Source organism: Plecotus auritus (genome assembly GCF_963455305.1).
Source record: "Plecotus auritus genome assembly, chromosome: 7".
NCBI classification, from domain to species: domain Eukaryota; kingdom Metazoa; phylum Chordata; class Mammalia; order Chiroptera; family Vespertilionidae; genus Plecotus; species Plecotus auritus.
In genome coordinates, this window is record NC_137774.1 from 165199358 (window position 1) to 165216271 (window position 16914).

Sequence of the window (16914 nt, forward strand, 5' to 3'; positions counted from 1 at the left end):
GGCTTCATATATCTGAAAAATTAATATTGAATGGTGGCTCAGCTAATCCCTGCTTATCACAGGAAATAATTGAACTCCCAGCCATACAGCTTGTAACCTAAGTACCAAACTGTCTTAGAGATCTGATAAAGTGAGATGGTTTGTGTCTTTCACTAAACTGATAAAAATGTGATCAATTTGATAATTATTATTTAAATGAGAAGCAACTAGGGACTCATTAATTCATTCAGCAAATATTATTAAGTGTCTACTGTGTAATCAGCTTTTCCAATTCAATGGTGAATGGACAGGCAAGGCCTCTAGTCTTACGGAATTTATATTCTGGAAGCGGGGAGACAAAGAAATAGGTAAGTGAATGTTCGAGTGTGTGAAGTTCTTGGAGAGAAATAGCAGGGTGATAGTACAGGGAGCAACTGTGTGTGTTGTGGGTGAGGGGATGGGATAGTGTGGACATCTGTCAGGGGTTTGGCTGCCACCATCTCTTCCTTTTCCTCTAGGCTCTGATTTCCGAATGGAGAACGAATTCTCTGCCATGGTGGTCAGCCCTGTAACTTGGCTGGGCACCCTTGGAGAGGGATGCATTGAAGCTCATTGCCAGGACAGGGTGGTAGGCAGAGGCCAACGTATTCCTGGTGATAGAAGGAAAGGCATTAGGTTATATTCAGAGTTATGTATAACTTGCCACTTTTGGGTTTCTCCTTCAGCTTCCTAAGAATTAGATGATGCTTGGTCCTGCAGCCTCAAAGCACAACAGACCGTTTCATAGAATTATTGTGATTCACGGAATCTGCAAGATCTTTAACTGTTTCTTAAAATTGTGCCTTTAAGTAAGAACTATTCAGTAAGGTTTTTCCTGTAGAAGTTATTGTAGCTTCCCTGACTGGCTGGTTTGAATTTTTATCAGTTACTAGTTAAGGACATTGGTCAAATTTTGCACATGGCACAAGATAGGAAATGACAGCTACCATGTTTGATGTCAAAAATAGGGTTCAAAAACAAACTGATGAAGAAAATAGATTCAGAGGCATAGAAACATGGAACAGATTGACTAGTCTCAGAGGGAAGGGGGAGTGGGAGGGGTGAGAAGAGATTAACCAAAGATCTTATTCAGCCTTGGGCAAACTACGGCCCGTGGGCCAGATCCGGCTGTTCTATCCGGTTCTCTTGCTCTCCCCTCCGCTCCTTTACTTTGAATTTATATTAGTTTACACAAACACTCCATCCATGCTTTTGTTCCGGCCCTCCGGTCCAGTTTAAGAACCCATTGTGGCCCTCGAGTCAAAAAGTTTGCCCACACCTGTCTTATATGCATTACCTATGGACACAGATAAGAGGGTGGTGAAGGCCTGGGGTGGGAACCAGGTAGAGAGGGATAATGGGGCGGGGTGGGGGGAAGGGAGGGGAGCCTGTAATACTCTGAACAATAAAGATTTAAAAATAAATAAAAATGGAAAAAATAGGGCTCAAAAATATCTGTGCAGATTGAAATAAGGGATAAGTACTAATCTGGTAAAATATGAAGTTAAAAAACAAACGAGCGAAGTAGAAATAAGCTTCGGGCTGATGCAGCCTGACAGGAGCCATGTGAACAGAGACCTGCAGGGTCCAGCCACACTCAGGTCAATGACTTGAGCTCATTCCCATCTGAACACGTCCTCCAAAATCATGGCCCCAGGATCGTAACCTAGGTGTGCCGGGCAGGCCTCAGGAGACCCCCGGCCAGACTGGCACTCAGATTCCTTGAAATGCTTAGCTCCCCACGTGCACGAGAAACCAAGTTTAAAAGATGTAAGAAATGAGATTCTTCTACATACACTGTGCTTACCATTGCTGAGTGACTGGCGTTCACCATATCAAGTTATAACCAAACAGAATAGAACAAATGGAAGATTTCTGACATTTAAACCACATATCCAGGTACTATTCTACCCAAGTACTTTCTCCGATGGCCAAATGTCTGAAAGACCTGCTATAAAGAAATAGATGTTCTCAGGTCCAGGAGTCTTCTAAGCTTGTGCTACAACCTCAGTTTCCTAGCTTGGGCCCAGCTTAGTGCATTCCAGGAAAGACCTCTAAGTCATTGCTGTGTAGACTACAGGAATCTACGTAAGTCTCAACAGACAAACAAGAAGCACATAGCTTTGTCGTGTGGTGTGTCTTTTGCTGTTGGGGCCACAGTGTGCCCTGCTCTTCATTAACACATTGATGTCATCTGGGCCACAGTGGCAAAGTCTGCAGGCCTCTGACCCAGGCCACTTGTCCTGGAGCAGGGGATGCCGGCGGGCCTGCCAAAGATGTGCAGACACTGCTCCCTTCTACCCAACAGTCATCGCCCCTCTTCCTTAGTAACCGAATCCCCAGATTTCAGGTGTCAGGCATCAGTGTATTCAGGGACAATGGGTCCTGTCTGTTGTTTGGTCCCATCTCTTGGGCATCAGAGTGGGTGGTGGGGCATGTGACCCAGTTCCTGCCAGTGAGGTTTGAGGGACATCTGCTGGGAGCTTTGGGAAAGGTTTTGTTGCTGATAGAAGGAGATGCTTGAGGAGTGAGCAGTAACAACTGAAGCTGTGGCAGCCACTTTGCAACCATGGGGGAAAGTGCAGGTGAAAGCCAAGGAGCTGAGGCTGATGGTGCAGAAAGACGGAAAGACTCTGTGTGTGTGAGACGATGCCACTGAGTTCCTGGACTGACCTGGAGTCTCCGACTTTAAGACATCTTAAGTGGCGTAATAAACGTTGTTTTAAAGCTTCTTTGACTTGGGTGTTGTGTTATTGGCCCCACGCAGTGGTAGGAGGGTGTGAGGCTGTGTTGGCCGAGGCCCCTGTGAGCCCATGCTCGCTGCCCGGAGAGCACTAGGGAGATAGCACCTGTTGGCCGGCTCAGAGGTGCATCTGGAGTGTGTGAGGCATGGAGAACTCTGGGGGTGGAGACATTTGGAAGTTAATGTCCCAGAGTAGCTCCAGAGTGGTGTTTGGGGAATTGTACCAAGTCAAGAGGGCTGTGAACTCCAACCTGGCCTTTACAGTCATCCCCGGAGGGCATCCTGTTCCTGAAGACGTGGGCAGGGGTGAGGAACGGCAGCACCTTAGCTGTATCCCTGCACCCAGGGAGTTTTATGGGGAGAAATGATTATCAGGATTAGTAAGGAATTAGGAAGAGGAGGGGAAGAAGTTACATTCAGACTGTCCTTGGCGGGTAGGGAAACTATGGACTGTGTGTTAAGTGTCCCGAAAAACTTGTACATTGAGATCCTAACCTTCAGTGTGATAGTATTAGGAGGTGGGGCCTTTGGGGGTGATTAGGTCATGAGGGCAGACCCCTTATCAAGGGATTAGTACCCTTAGAAAGAGACACCAGAGAGCTCCCTCACCTCTTCCGTTGCAGCGACGACACAGGGAGGAGCTGGTCATTGATATGGAAGCAGGTTCTCATTGACATGGAATCTGCCGGTGCCTTGATCTTGAACTTGTCAGCCCCCCTGACTGTGAGAAATAAATGGTGTTGTTTAAGCCCCCCAGTCTGTGGTGCTCTGTTAGAGCAGCCAAGCCGACCGAGAGAAGCTGGTAACGCAGAAGAGCCACACCAGCATTACCCAGCTTGTCCTGCTCCCGCCAGCACTTCCTGGGCCCGCACTGGGAAAGGCCGTGGAAGGGAGCCAAGCTCCGTGAGGATTCTCCCAGAGGCTGGCTGAGCAGGGTGGGTATCTTCCCCCTGATGTGATGGTGGAGCTGGTTGGCTGAGGTGGGGGTGGGGTTGGCACTGTGCTCACAAGGGAAGGGCTTCCTGGGAGGGATCTCCACTTTGCCACCCCATCCTGGCTCAGCTAACATGATGATATAAGAAACTAGGAATAAAAGCATGGATGAAGCCACGATAAAAAGCTGAAATGTATTCTAGGTGGTAAAGGCCCTGAAATCATACCCTGAGAGGCACAGTTAAAGAGGCTGTGGATGTTTGCCTGGAGGAATGATTGAAGGAGTCAGGACAGATGCTTTCCAGTAGTCGGAGGGTTGCCAAGCAGAACAGTGGGATCATGAGCATGACCGTGTGCCCTGTTCCCGTCCTCAGGGAGGAGGCACTGTCTTCATTTTCTTTTTTTGAAATGAGGAGGGTTGTCACCTTGCTCAGTCTCATTCACTCTGGAGCACAGGGTATACTACACTCACCTGCTTCCCTGCAATTAGACCTGCTCTGACCGGCTCTGGATGTAAACTCTGCCATTGGGTGGGTGCTAAAGGGACATGGAGTTTAGGCTCAGTCTGAAGTGCAGTCTTAATAAAGTCATTTAAAGTTAGGATGCATTGCCTCGACATGGTGAGTTCCTTCCTGGAGATGCTGGAGCAGAGGCTGGGCAGCCACTTGGTGGGGATGTTGTAGAAGGGATCCGTTTGCAAGCAGGTGTGGAGTCCTAAAATGACCTGAAATGATGTGAGCTTTCCCACCCGAGCAGGACCGCCTGCCCGCGTCCTTTCAGCCGACCTCCGTGGGTCTGGGAGGCATCAAAGTTGTCTTCAGCAGTAAAGTGTTCAGCTCCAACAGAACGGAGCATCCCCCGCACAGGAGGAGGCTGTGGCCGCTGCTGACTCTGAAACTGCAAAGCAAAGCACAGGCACCCCTTGTTTTATTGCGCTTCAATTGATTGTGCTTCACAAATGTGTTTTTTACAATTTGAAGGCAAGACCCTCGACCAGCAAAAAGGTTACGACTCACTTTATTGGGAGACCCACTTTATCGCGGTGGGCTGGAACAGATCCCACATTTCCGAGGTGTAGTCGGAACGCTGGGGAAGCTGATGAATGAAGACAAGCTGTATCTAAACGCCAGTGAAGAAGGGGGAATGCTTGAAGAAGAAAGTTGGAATATATAAAGTCCCAGAGGGCTTTGCAAGAGAGAAGAGGAGTATTCCTCAGTACTGATTAGAACCAGGGAATGTTCTTAAAGCCCTAGGAGAAATATGTCCCTAACGATGCCTCATCTCCTAAGTGACACTGTCTTACCCAGAACTCCCTGATCCCTCTTCAGTTGGTAGGGCCAGGGTTGGGCTACTGAGCCAAAGGCAGGCCATAGAGATGAGGTGACAAGTCCATGTTGAGAATTTAAACTGGGGAACAGGAATATTGGGGACATCTGGGTGGAAGTTAAGGTCATGAAGCTGAGGTCAGAGGACCTTGGAGGGCTGTGAGAGACAAGAGAATAGCAGTCATGTTTCTGAGTCAGGGTTCAGTTCAGAGAGCAGGCCAGTCCTGGGGGGTAGGACCCTGCCAGGGGCCCACCCTCACCCACTGCCAACAGGGCCAAAGGACTGGGGCAACAGGAGCAGAGCTGTCACTGTCTCTAGAACATCTCAGCCCACCTCCGCATCACATTCTGTTCAGTGTCATGTTCCTCGAAGAACTCCATTTAGGAAATAGGTTATTTTATGACATATGCAAATTTACTTGTCATAACAGGTATTCAACACAAGGAACTTATTATCCCCAAAGATAGAGTGGGCTATATATTTAAATGAAAAAATGGATATTTATATAAATGTAGGGAAATCATCTAAATCACACAACACAGTTTCTGTGCTCAGATAGAAAACTTCAGTCATCTGAGAGTCTCAACAGCTTCTTCCTTCAGAGTGAACTATGATGGCATAGTTATATTGGAATGGGCACACTTGTGACCTAATGGACTGATGAAAATTGAACATGAAAAAAAATCACATAACTTTTATAGGTGAGGGAAATTTAATGTCTTATTTTTTCTAATTTAATATTATGGTGTGAACAGTACCCAAGGAGGATTGATAAAACAATAGCTTGACTAAGGGCACATATAGTACATGGAGAAAAGGACCATATGAGGACACAGCAAGAAGGTGGCCATCTGGTCATTGAGAAGAACTAAAAGGAGAATGGAAATTTTTCCTTCTCCCACAGATGGGAGGTTGAATATAAGGAAGTCCTGAATCATGTGACTCCTGAGGTTACGGAATCATCTTGCAACAACCAAGTGAGATCTTGCAGGCCTGCAGAGGATGGCAGAGAAAGAAAGAGAGAGAGTCCCTGAGTCCTTGACCATGGCAATTATTCACGAGTTCATCTTTGGCCTTCTTGTCATATCAGATAATCAATTTCCAAAAAACCAAACCAAACTAAAAACAATACCTCTATCAGTAGGTTTAATTCAAGGATGGAAGGGAGGAATCAAGCTAGTTTTGGTCTCTAATATTGTAGGATGAAAAATTGGATAGCAAAATTATTATTTTTTAAATATATTTTTATTGATTTCAGAGAGGAAAGGAGAGGGAAAGAGATAGAAACACCAATGATGAGAAAGAATCATTGATCAGCTGCCTCCTGCACACCCTCTACTGGGGATCAAGCCTGCAACCCAGGCATGTACCCTTAATTGTAATCAAACCTGCCACGCTTTATTTTTATTATTTTTTTAAAATATATTTTATTGATATTTCACAGAGAGGAAGGGAGAGGGATAGAGAGCTAGAAACATCGATGAGAGAGAAACATCGATCAGCTGCCTCCTGCACACCTCCCACTGGGGATGTGCCTGCAACCAAGGTACATGCCCTTGACCGGAATCGAACCCGGGACCTTTCAGTCCGCAGGCCGACGCTCTATCCACTGAGCCAAACCAGTTTCGGCAAACCTGCCACGCTTTAGTCTGTATGCTGACACTCTATCCAGTGAGCCAAACCAGCTAGAGCACAAAATTATCTGTACTAATAAAAGGGTAATATGCTAATTAGACCAGATAGACCAGACGTCTTCTGGACATCCTTCCAGACGACGTCCTTCTGGACAAAGGCATAGTGGTGGGGGCTGAGGCAGAGGCGGTTAGGGGTGATCAGGCAGGCAGGCAGAACAGTTAGGGGCGATCAGGTCAGCAGACAGAGGTGGTTAGGGGTGATCAGGCCTGCAGGGGAGCAGTTAGGGGCATCAGGCAGGCAAGCAGAGGTGGTTAGGGGTGATCAGGCAGGCAGGCAGAGGCGGTTAGGGATGATCAGGTATGCAGGTAGAGCAGTTAGGGGTGATCAGGCCAGCAGGGTAGAGTGGTTAGGGGTGATCAGGCAGGCAGGCAGGTGAGTGGTTAGGAGCCAATGGTCCTGGGTTGCAGGGATTGGGCCTAAACCAGCAGTCGGACATCCCCTGAGGAGTCCCAGATTGGAGAGGGTGCAGGCCAGGCTGAGTGACCCCACCCCCCGTGCACAAATTTTGTGTACTGGGCCTCTAGTTTTTTTTATAAGAATGAATCCTGCCCAACCCTTGTGGCTTAGTGGTTGAGCATTGAACTATGAACAGGAGGTAATGATTTGATTCCCCGGTCAGGGCATATGCCTGGATTGTGGGCTCAATCCCCAGTGGAAGGCATGCAGGAGGCAGCCAATCGATGATTCTTTTTCATCATTGATATTTCTATCTCCCCCTTCCTCTCTGAAATGAATATAATCAATAAAAACATATTTAAGAAAAAAAGAATGAATCCTAATGTCAGAATGAAAAAATAATTTTATTGATTTTAGAGAGGGAGGGACAGGAAGAGAGATAGAAACATCAATGATGAGAGCCAATCATTGATCAGCTGCCTCCTGCACGCCCCATACTGAGGATGGAGCCTGCAACCTGGGCATGTACCCTTACCAGAATCGAACTGTGACCTTCTGCTTCATAGGTCAATGCTCAACCACTGAGCCATGCCAATTGGGCTAATGTCAGAATCCTGGGCGATCAGGCCAGCAGGGAGGGCAGTTAGGGGTGACCGGGCAGGCAGAGGAGGGCAGTTGGGGAAGACCATGTCTGCAAGAGAGGGCAGTTGTGGGTGATCAGGCCAGAAGGGAGGGCAGTTAGGGGAGACCAGGCCAGCAGGGGAGGGCAGTTGGGGGAGACCAGGCCTGCAGGGGAGGGCAGTTGGGGGGTCAAGCCTGTAGGGAAGGGCAGTTAGGGGAGACCAGGCCAGCAGGGGAGGGCAGTTGGAGGTGACCAAGCCTGAAGGGGAGGACAGTTAGGGGTGACCAGATTGGCAGGAGAGGGTAGTTAGGAGCAATCGGGCTGGCCAGCAAGCAGTTAGGCATTGATCAAGCTGGCAGGGGAGTGGTTAGGGGGTCATCAGGCTGGCAGGCAGAAGCAGTTAGGGGCAATCAGGCAGAGGCAGGTGCGCAGTTGGGAGCCAGCAGTCCTGGATTGTGAGAGGGATGTCTGACCACCCGTTTAGGCCCGATCCCGGTGGGATCGGGCCTAAACGGGTGGTCAGACATCCCCAAGGGGTCCCAGATTGGAGAGGGTGCAGGCTGGGTTGAGGGACACCCCCCACCCCGTGCACGAATTTTGTGCACTGAGCCTCTAATAATTTAATAAACCTTATGTATATCCCAAACTTTGTGAATACATTTGAGTGGGAAGATCTTACTAGTATAGGGTTTGCTAGCTTTGCAGTGTTGTTGGTGAAGAACATGACAGCTAAAGAAGAGATTGTGTCAAAAGGCATTAGGCTAAATGCCGGTAGAGCATAGCTGGCAGTCAGCAAAGTTGTAAGGCAGGTGAACTTTCTACAATTTTGGCAATCTTCTCTTTTTGCTCCTTCTTCTCCACCTAAAAACCTTTATAATTTGATCACATGGCCTTTTCCCCACATGTCCACTCATCTTTGATTTAAGTGTTACATTACATTTGCCATTTTCAAAGACATTTGCATTTTGTTAAGGAACACTTTAATATGAATTTTAATTTTAGTGAGAATGAAAGATATGGGTTTGTAATGGAGAAATGTCAGATTGCTTGTTTCCCCCTAGTCCTTACCCCAATCCAAACTACCCAATTGGCATATCTGTGACAGTTCAGAAAGGCAAATTGTGGTCATCATAGTTTCTCTTGGCCTGAAAGTGTTAAATCAGTGGAAATGCATAGTCCAGAAACTATGATAATAAGGCTAGTTCTCATGTATTGACTGTCTATCATGTTGATGGTCTTTTACACATACCTGGACATAATAAAAGCCATATATGACAAACCCACAGCCAACATCATACTCAATGGGCAAAAACTAAAACCATTTCCCCTAAGAACAGGAACAAGACAGGGATGCCCACTCTCACCACTCCTGTTCAATATAGTGCTGGAAGTATTAGCCATTGTGATCAGACAAGAAGAAGAAATAAAAGGCATCCAAATTGGAAAAGAAGAAGTAAAACTGTCCTTATTCGCAGATGACATGATACTGTACATAGAAAACCCTAAAGACTCCATCAGAAAATTACTAGACTTAATAAATGAATTCGGCAATGTAGCAGGATACAAAATTAACGCCAAGAAATCTATGGCATTTCTATACACCAATAATGAACTTACAGAAAGAGAGACTAAAAAAGCAATCCCATTTACCATCACACCAAAAAAATTAAGATACCTAGGAATAAACTTAACTAAGGAGGTAAAAGACCAATACGTGGAAAACTACAGGACACTGAAAAAAGAGATAGAGGAAGACATAAACAGATGGAAGAACATACCATGTTCATGGATTGGTAGAATCAACATCATCAAAATGTCCATACTACCCAAAGCAATCTATAAATTCAATGCACTTCCCATTAAAATACCAACGACATATTTCACAGACCTAGAACGAACTTTCCAAAAATTTATCTGGAATAAAAAAAGACCCCGAATAGCTGCAGCAATCCTGAGAAAGAAGAACAAAGTAGGTGGGATCTCAATACCGGATGTCAAGCTGTATTACAAAGCCACTGTTCTTAAAACAGCCTGGTACTGGCACAAGAACAGACATATTGATCAATGGAATAGAATAGAGAACCCAGAAATTGACCCAAATCACTATGCTCAATTAATATTTGACAAAGGAGGCACGAACATACAATGGAGCCAAGACAGTCTCTTCAACAAATGGTGTTGGGAAAATTGGACAGATACATGCAAAAAAATGAAGCTAGATCACCAGCTTACACCATACACAAAAATAAACTCAAAATGGATAAAGGACTTAAACATAAGACAGGAAACCATAAAAATACTAGAGGAATCCACAGGCAGAAAAATCTTAGACATATGCCGAAGGAACTTCTTCACTGATACTGCCCCTAGGGCAATGGAAACTAAAGAGAAAATAAACAAATGGGACTACATCAAAATAAAAAGCTTTTGCACAGTAAAGGAAACCATCAATAAAACAACAAGAAAGCCCACTGCATGGGAGAACATATTTGCCAATGATATCAACGATAAGGGTTTAATCTCCAACATTTACAGGGAACTCATGCAGCTTAACAAAAAGAAGATAAACAACCCAATCAAAAAATGGGCATCTGATCTAAATAGACACTTTTCGAAACAAGACAGAAGGAAGGCCAAGAGACATATGAAAACCTGCTCAAAATCACTAATCATCAGAGAGATGCAAATCAGAACAACAATGCGGTACCATCTCACACCTGTCAGAATGGCTATTATCAACAAATCAACAAATGACAAGTGCTGGCGAGGATGTGGAGAAAAAGGAACCCTTGAGCACTGCTGGTGGGAATGCAGACTGGTGTAGCCACTGTGGAGAACAGTATGGAGTTTTCTCAAAAAACTAAAAATGGAACTCCCATTTGACCCCGTGATCCCACTTCTAGGAATATATCCCAAGAAACTAGAAACACGAATCAGAAAGGATATATGCACCCCAATGTTCATAGCAGCACAATTCACCATAGCTAAGATTTGGAAACAGCCTAAGTGCCCATCAGCAGATGAGTGGATTAAAAAACTGTGGTATATCTACACAATGGAATACTACGCTGTGGTAAAAAAGAAGGAGTTCCTAGCATTTGCAACAACATGGATGGAGATGGAGAGTATTATGTTAAGTGAAATAAGCCAGGCAGAGAAAGATAAATATCAAATGATCTCACTCATTTGTGGAATATAATTAACGGCATAGACTGATGAACAAGAACAGATCCAGAGACTGAGAAACGTCGAACAGCACATGATACCTCAGGGAAGGTAGGGGAGGGTGGGGATAAGGGGGAGAGATCAACCAAGGGACTTGTGTGCATGCATATGAGCCTAATCAATGGACACAGACAACAAGGGGGTGGGGCATAAGTGGGGGGTGGAGGGTTATGGGGGAATAATTTGTGGTTTTGCCTCCCTGACAAAGTTTATATAAAGTTACAAAAAGAAATTGTCAGCCAGTTTGAAATTGAATTGCCATGGCCTAGAGCAAAGAATATCCTTACATGATATTATTCTACAATGTCATTATAATTTTAGATATTTTACAACAGCATATTGTACAATTATCCCAAACAAACTTACAAACTAATTCTTGGAATGTTTGGCAGCAGTTTAAAAAAAAAATAAAATAAAGAGGACATGAAAGGACTTAATCCCTTTCAGAAGGAATTAAGGCACTGGGAAGGCACCTGAGCATTCTATATTGGCCCCTCTTGCCTTTTGTGCCAAGAGGGACCCTCTTCTCACAATCCAATTGCCCTCAGCTATTGCCTGAGCTTTCTTTTCATGCTGAGCTTGAAGCCTCGTGGTGGCTGGTACCATGGATCTGTCTCTCGCCCAATTGTGTGAGCTGGGCCCTCCCTGGAGAAGAAACCTGAGTTCCCCGAGATATGTGATCAGTTTTGGGGCCCCGCCAGCAGGCCAGGGGATCCCAAGGCAGGTGCTGGGCGTGGAGGCCACGGGGGCATAGGCTACCAAGGAGACAGAACTGAACCTCACATCACCCTGCTTGGCCTGGAGGATGACTGGTTAGCCAGAGACGGGTAAGATTCCTCAGGGAAGGAACAACCTAAGACAGGCACAGTCGCAGAGGGGCCATTAGGAGAGAACTTGGGGATCATCAGAGGTGGGGCACAGACCCCCACCCTCCCAACCTTGCAGGGGCTGGACATTATTTTAAATGTTTCTATTAGTTCTGCATTGTAGATATTTGTGGGGAAAGCTCTCCTGCTCTGGACTTGATCCCATCTATCCAGTTAGAGAAGATGTTAGCAACATCTGAATAAGTCTGAAGCTTGGGTCCCATGCCTCTTTGAATAAGAATAACTCTTTCTTTGTAGGCACAGAGTGGTCCCCAAGTTAGAAGCATCAGCCTGAGAGAAGAGTAAAGCAGATTTTCCAGGATTTTATTCTGCCCACCCAGAAGTGGGTAGATGAAATCATATCCTCTAGCAAGCAGAACTGAATCACCACCTGTCTTTTAGGTTTATCCTACCTAAGGGTAGGTTAGTGCAAACATAACATCTTTGTTGGAAAATAAGCAGTTATCCCTGGCCAGTGTTACTAAGTGTTTAGAGCATTGGCTTGTGCACTGAGGGGCTGCAGGTTCGATTGCCAGTCAAGGGCACATGCCTGGGTTGTGGTTTGCTCCCTGCCTCTGGTTGAGGTGTGTGCCAGAGGCAACCAGTTGATGCATTTCTCTCACATTAATGTCTCTTCTCTCTCTCTCTCTCTTCCACCTCCATCCCTCACTTCCACTCACTCTAAAAGGCAATGGGGAAAAAATACGCAGTTTGTTAAAGTATGCATCTGTGTTAGTTTGCTCAGGCTGCCATAGCAAAATACTGCAGATTGTGTGGTTTAAACAACAGAAATTTAAATCTCATAGTCTGGAGGCTAGAGGTCCAAGATCAAGAAGGTGTCAGCAGATTAAGACTGTTCTCAAGATGGTGGCTGGCAGGATGGAGGCGAGGGAGAGGAAGTGAGTGAGTGAGGGTATGAAAGGAGAGTGTGTGGATATGTGTGGTGTGTGTGTGAGTGAGTAAGGGACAGTTAAATCCCTGTAGGAGCAGCAGGGGCTGGCAGACAGGCTCTCTTGGACAAGGAGAGACTACCACCGCTGCGGGCACTCCCTGGACTGTGGGACTCCAGCACGGAGCCCATGCCATCTTGAAGGGGAGAACGGCCTTTTTTAGGAACTCATCAACACCACCAACCAGACAGGCCTTGGAACTGCCCTGCGACCCAGCAGCCACTCCAGCCAAAATCCTGCTGCCCCACCCGCAGACCCATGGACCCTGGGACCTCCACCTCCAAAGGTGTCGGCAGCAGTAAGTGCAACCTCCCCCTCCCCAGCGGCAGAACTCTGGACAAAACATTTGAGCATTCCCAGCACACGCGCAGGCAGCCAGGGCACACACTCTGTAGGCAGTGCCTGGGAGCCACTGGGAGCCCCCGCGGGTGTGATTTTGTACAGACAAGGGCGCGGCCCTGCAGTAGAAATTCTGAACTCCCACTTCCTGAATAACTGCCCATGGACACCCGAGCTGTGAACTTCAGTGCCAGGGCCCCTCAGAGTGCGTCAGAGCTCTGCATAGGCAAACTCACCGCCACAGACAAGGGAAGGCACCCTGAGCCCATATATCCACAGGGTCCTCTGGGGAGCTGCTTTGAGCCCCTGCTGGGTGTGATTCTGTACAGACAAAGATGCGCTGCCCTGCAGTAAAAACTCTGAACTCCTTCCTCCTGAATAACTGCCCACATACACCCCAGCTGTTTAACTTCAGTGCCAGGGCCCCTACTCAAAGTGTGTCAGAGCTCTGCACAGGCAAAAGCACAGCCAGTCCGCGTACGCACTTCCAACGGGCAGGCACCCTGAGCCCATTTACCCACAGGGCGCTTGTGGGAGCTGCTGTGAGTCCTGGCTGGGTGTGATCTTGGACAAACAGGGACGCACTGTCCCTGGCAGTAGAAATTCTGAATTTACTCATCCTGGACACCTGCACAGACACCCCAGCAGGGTAACTTCAGAGCCAGGGCCCCTCAAAGTGCGTCAGAGCTCTGTGCCAGCAAACTCACTGCCACAGATGCGCACATTTCCAAAGGGCAGACATCCTGAGCCCATATATGCACAGGGTCCCTTGGGGAGCTTCTTTGAGCCCCTGCTGGGTGTGATTCTGTACAGACAAGGACACGCTGCCCCGCAGTAGAAATTCTTAACTCCCTCTTCCTGAATAACTGCCCACATTCACCCCAGCTGCTCAACCTCAGTGCCAGGACCCCTCAGAATGTGTCAGAGCTCTGCGCTGGCAAACGCACCTCCACAGATTCAAATTTCCAACAGGCAGGCACCCTGAGCCCATCTACCTACAGGGTGCTAGTGGGAGCCACTGTGAGCTCTCCCTGGGTGTGATCTTGGACAAACAGGGGCACACTTCCCACTGGCAGTAGAAATTCTGAATTCACTCATCCTAGAGACCTGTCCACAGGTGCCTCAATTACGCAGCTACACTGCCAGGGCCCTTCAGAGAGTGTCAGTGTGCCTCACAGGCAAACGTACTGTGGGTGCCCCTGTGAACCGCCACTGGGAGTGAACGCCTATCCACCACAGGTCTGAGTCTGCCCACCCCACAACTACAGAACTCTGGACACCACAGACACGCCTTTCCAGAGTGCAGGCCCCCTGACCCTCAACAGACAGTTCCTGGGTGCCACTGTGAGTCCTCGCTGGGCACGCGTGATTTCAACTAAGGGTGCAAGACAGCAAAAATTGGGACACTCCCCTCCACAGCTGCTGACTTCTAGACACCGCAGTTGTGCCTCTCAATCTCGCAGGCCTACATCAAGAGAACCCAAATAGCTCAAGTAGGGAGCTACACTAGATTAACAAGCCCAGGAGAACTGAGAGATTACACCAGTAGCACCATCCCTAAAAGAACCTGGGTAGCAAAGCAATTGGATCTACAATTAAAACATTACAGGAAGACATGGGAAGCCAAAAAGCAACCCCCAAAGGAAAGAAAAAGAGGAATCACCAGAAATGGAGTTAAATGAAATTGAGGCTAGCAGCTTAACAGAGAAAGAATTCAGAGTAATGGTTATAAGGATGTTTAAACAGCTGGAAGACAAATACACGCAACTCAATGAGAATTATAAGGAGCTGAATGAGAATGTCGCCAACATGAAAAAGAACCAAGAGGAGATGAAGAACGACATAGCTGCAATAAAGAACACAATGGAAGGCTTAAACAGTAGACTAGAAGAGGCTGAGGACCGCATCAGCGAATTAGAAGACAAGGTAGGAAAAAACACACAAACACAGCAGCAACTGGAAAGAAGACTTAAAAAGCAAGAGGAGAGCCTAAGGGAGCTTTGGGACAACACAAAACGAAACAATATTCGCATAATAGGGATACCAGAAGGAGAGGAAGAGAAGCAAGGAATAGAAAACCTGTTTGAAGAAATAATGACAGAAAACTTTCCTGATACTGGCAAGAAAAAAACCATGCAAGTCTAAGAAGCACATAGAGTCCCAAACAAGATGAACCCTAAAAGATCGACACCAAGACACATCATAATTAAATTGGCAAACACCAAAGACAAAGTAAGAATCTTAAAGGCTGCTAGAGAGAGACAGAAAGTTACCTACAAGGGTTCTCCTATTAGAATATCAACGGATTTCTTAACAGAATCACACCAGGCCAGAAGGGAATGGAATGAAATTTACAAAGTGATGCAAAGCAAGGGATTGAACCCAAGAATACTATACCCAGCAAGGCTATCATTCAAAATTGAAGGTGGAACCAGGAGCTTCACAGACAAAAAAGGACTAAGAGAGTTTATCACTACTAAGCCAGCAATGCAAGAAATGCTGAAGGGACTGCTGTAAAAAGAAGAAAGAGAAAGGCAAGAAGAAACACAAACATTAAGGAAAAATATGACAACAAACATGTACTTGTCAATTAAACATAAATGGATTAAATGCACCAATCAAAAGACATAGGGTAGCTGAATGGATAAGAAAACATGACCCATATATTTGCTGTCTGCAAGAGACCCACCTCAGAACAAAGGATTCACACAGACTGAGAGTGAAGGGATGGAAAAACTTTTTTCAGGCAAATGGAAATGAGAAAAAAGGTGGGGTTGCAATACTTATATCTGGTAAAATAGACCTCAAAGTAAAGGCCATAACAAGAGATAAGGAAGGCCACTTCATAATACTAAAGGGAGCAATTCAACAACAAGATATAACTCTGGTAAACATATATGCACCCAATACAGGAGCACCCAAATACATAAAACAACTTCTGGAAGATATCAAGGGAGAGACTGATAGCAATACAGTCATAGTAGGGGACTTTAATACCCCACTGACACCACTGGATAAATCAACCAAACAAAAAATCAGCAAAGAAACAGCAATCCTAAATGACACACTAGACCAGATGGAATTAGCTGACATCTTCAGAACATTCCACCCCAAAGATACAGAATATACATTCTTCTCCAGTGCACATGGAACATTTTCAAGGATAGACCACATATTAGGACACAGGCAAAGTCTCTTCAAATTCAAGAAGATAGAAATCATATCAAGCATCTTCTCAGATCACAATGGCATAAAACTGGAAATCAACTACAATAAAAACAGTCCAAAAAAATCAAACACTTGGAGACTAAATAGCATACTATTAAACAATGACTGGGTTACCAGAGAGATCAAAGAAGAAATAAAAAACATCATGGCAACAAATGACAGTGAAAACACAACAATCCAAAATCTATGGGGCACAGCAAAAGCAGTCTTGAGAGGGAAGTTCATAGCTCTACAAGCCTACTGCAAAAAACAAGAAAAAATGGTAATAAATTATCTAACCCTACAACTCAAAGAGTTAGAACAAGAGCAACAAGAAAAGCCCAGTGTAAGCAGAAGGAAGGAAATAATAAAGATCAGAGCAGAGATAAACAACATAGAGACCAAAGAAACAATACAAAAGAACAACAAAACCAGGAGTTGGTTCTTTGAAAGGATAAACAAGATTGATGAACCTCTAGCCAGGCTCACCAAGAAGCAAAGAGAGAGAACCCAAATAAACAAAATCAGAAATGAAAGAGGAGAAATAACAACAGACCCCACTCAAATACAAAGGATTGTTAAAAAATATTATGA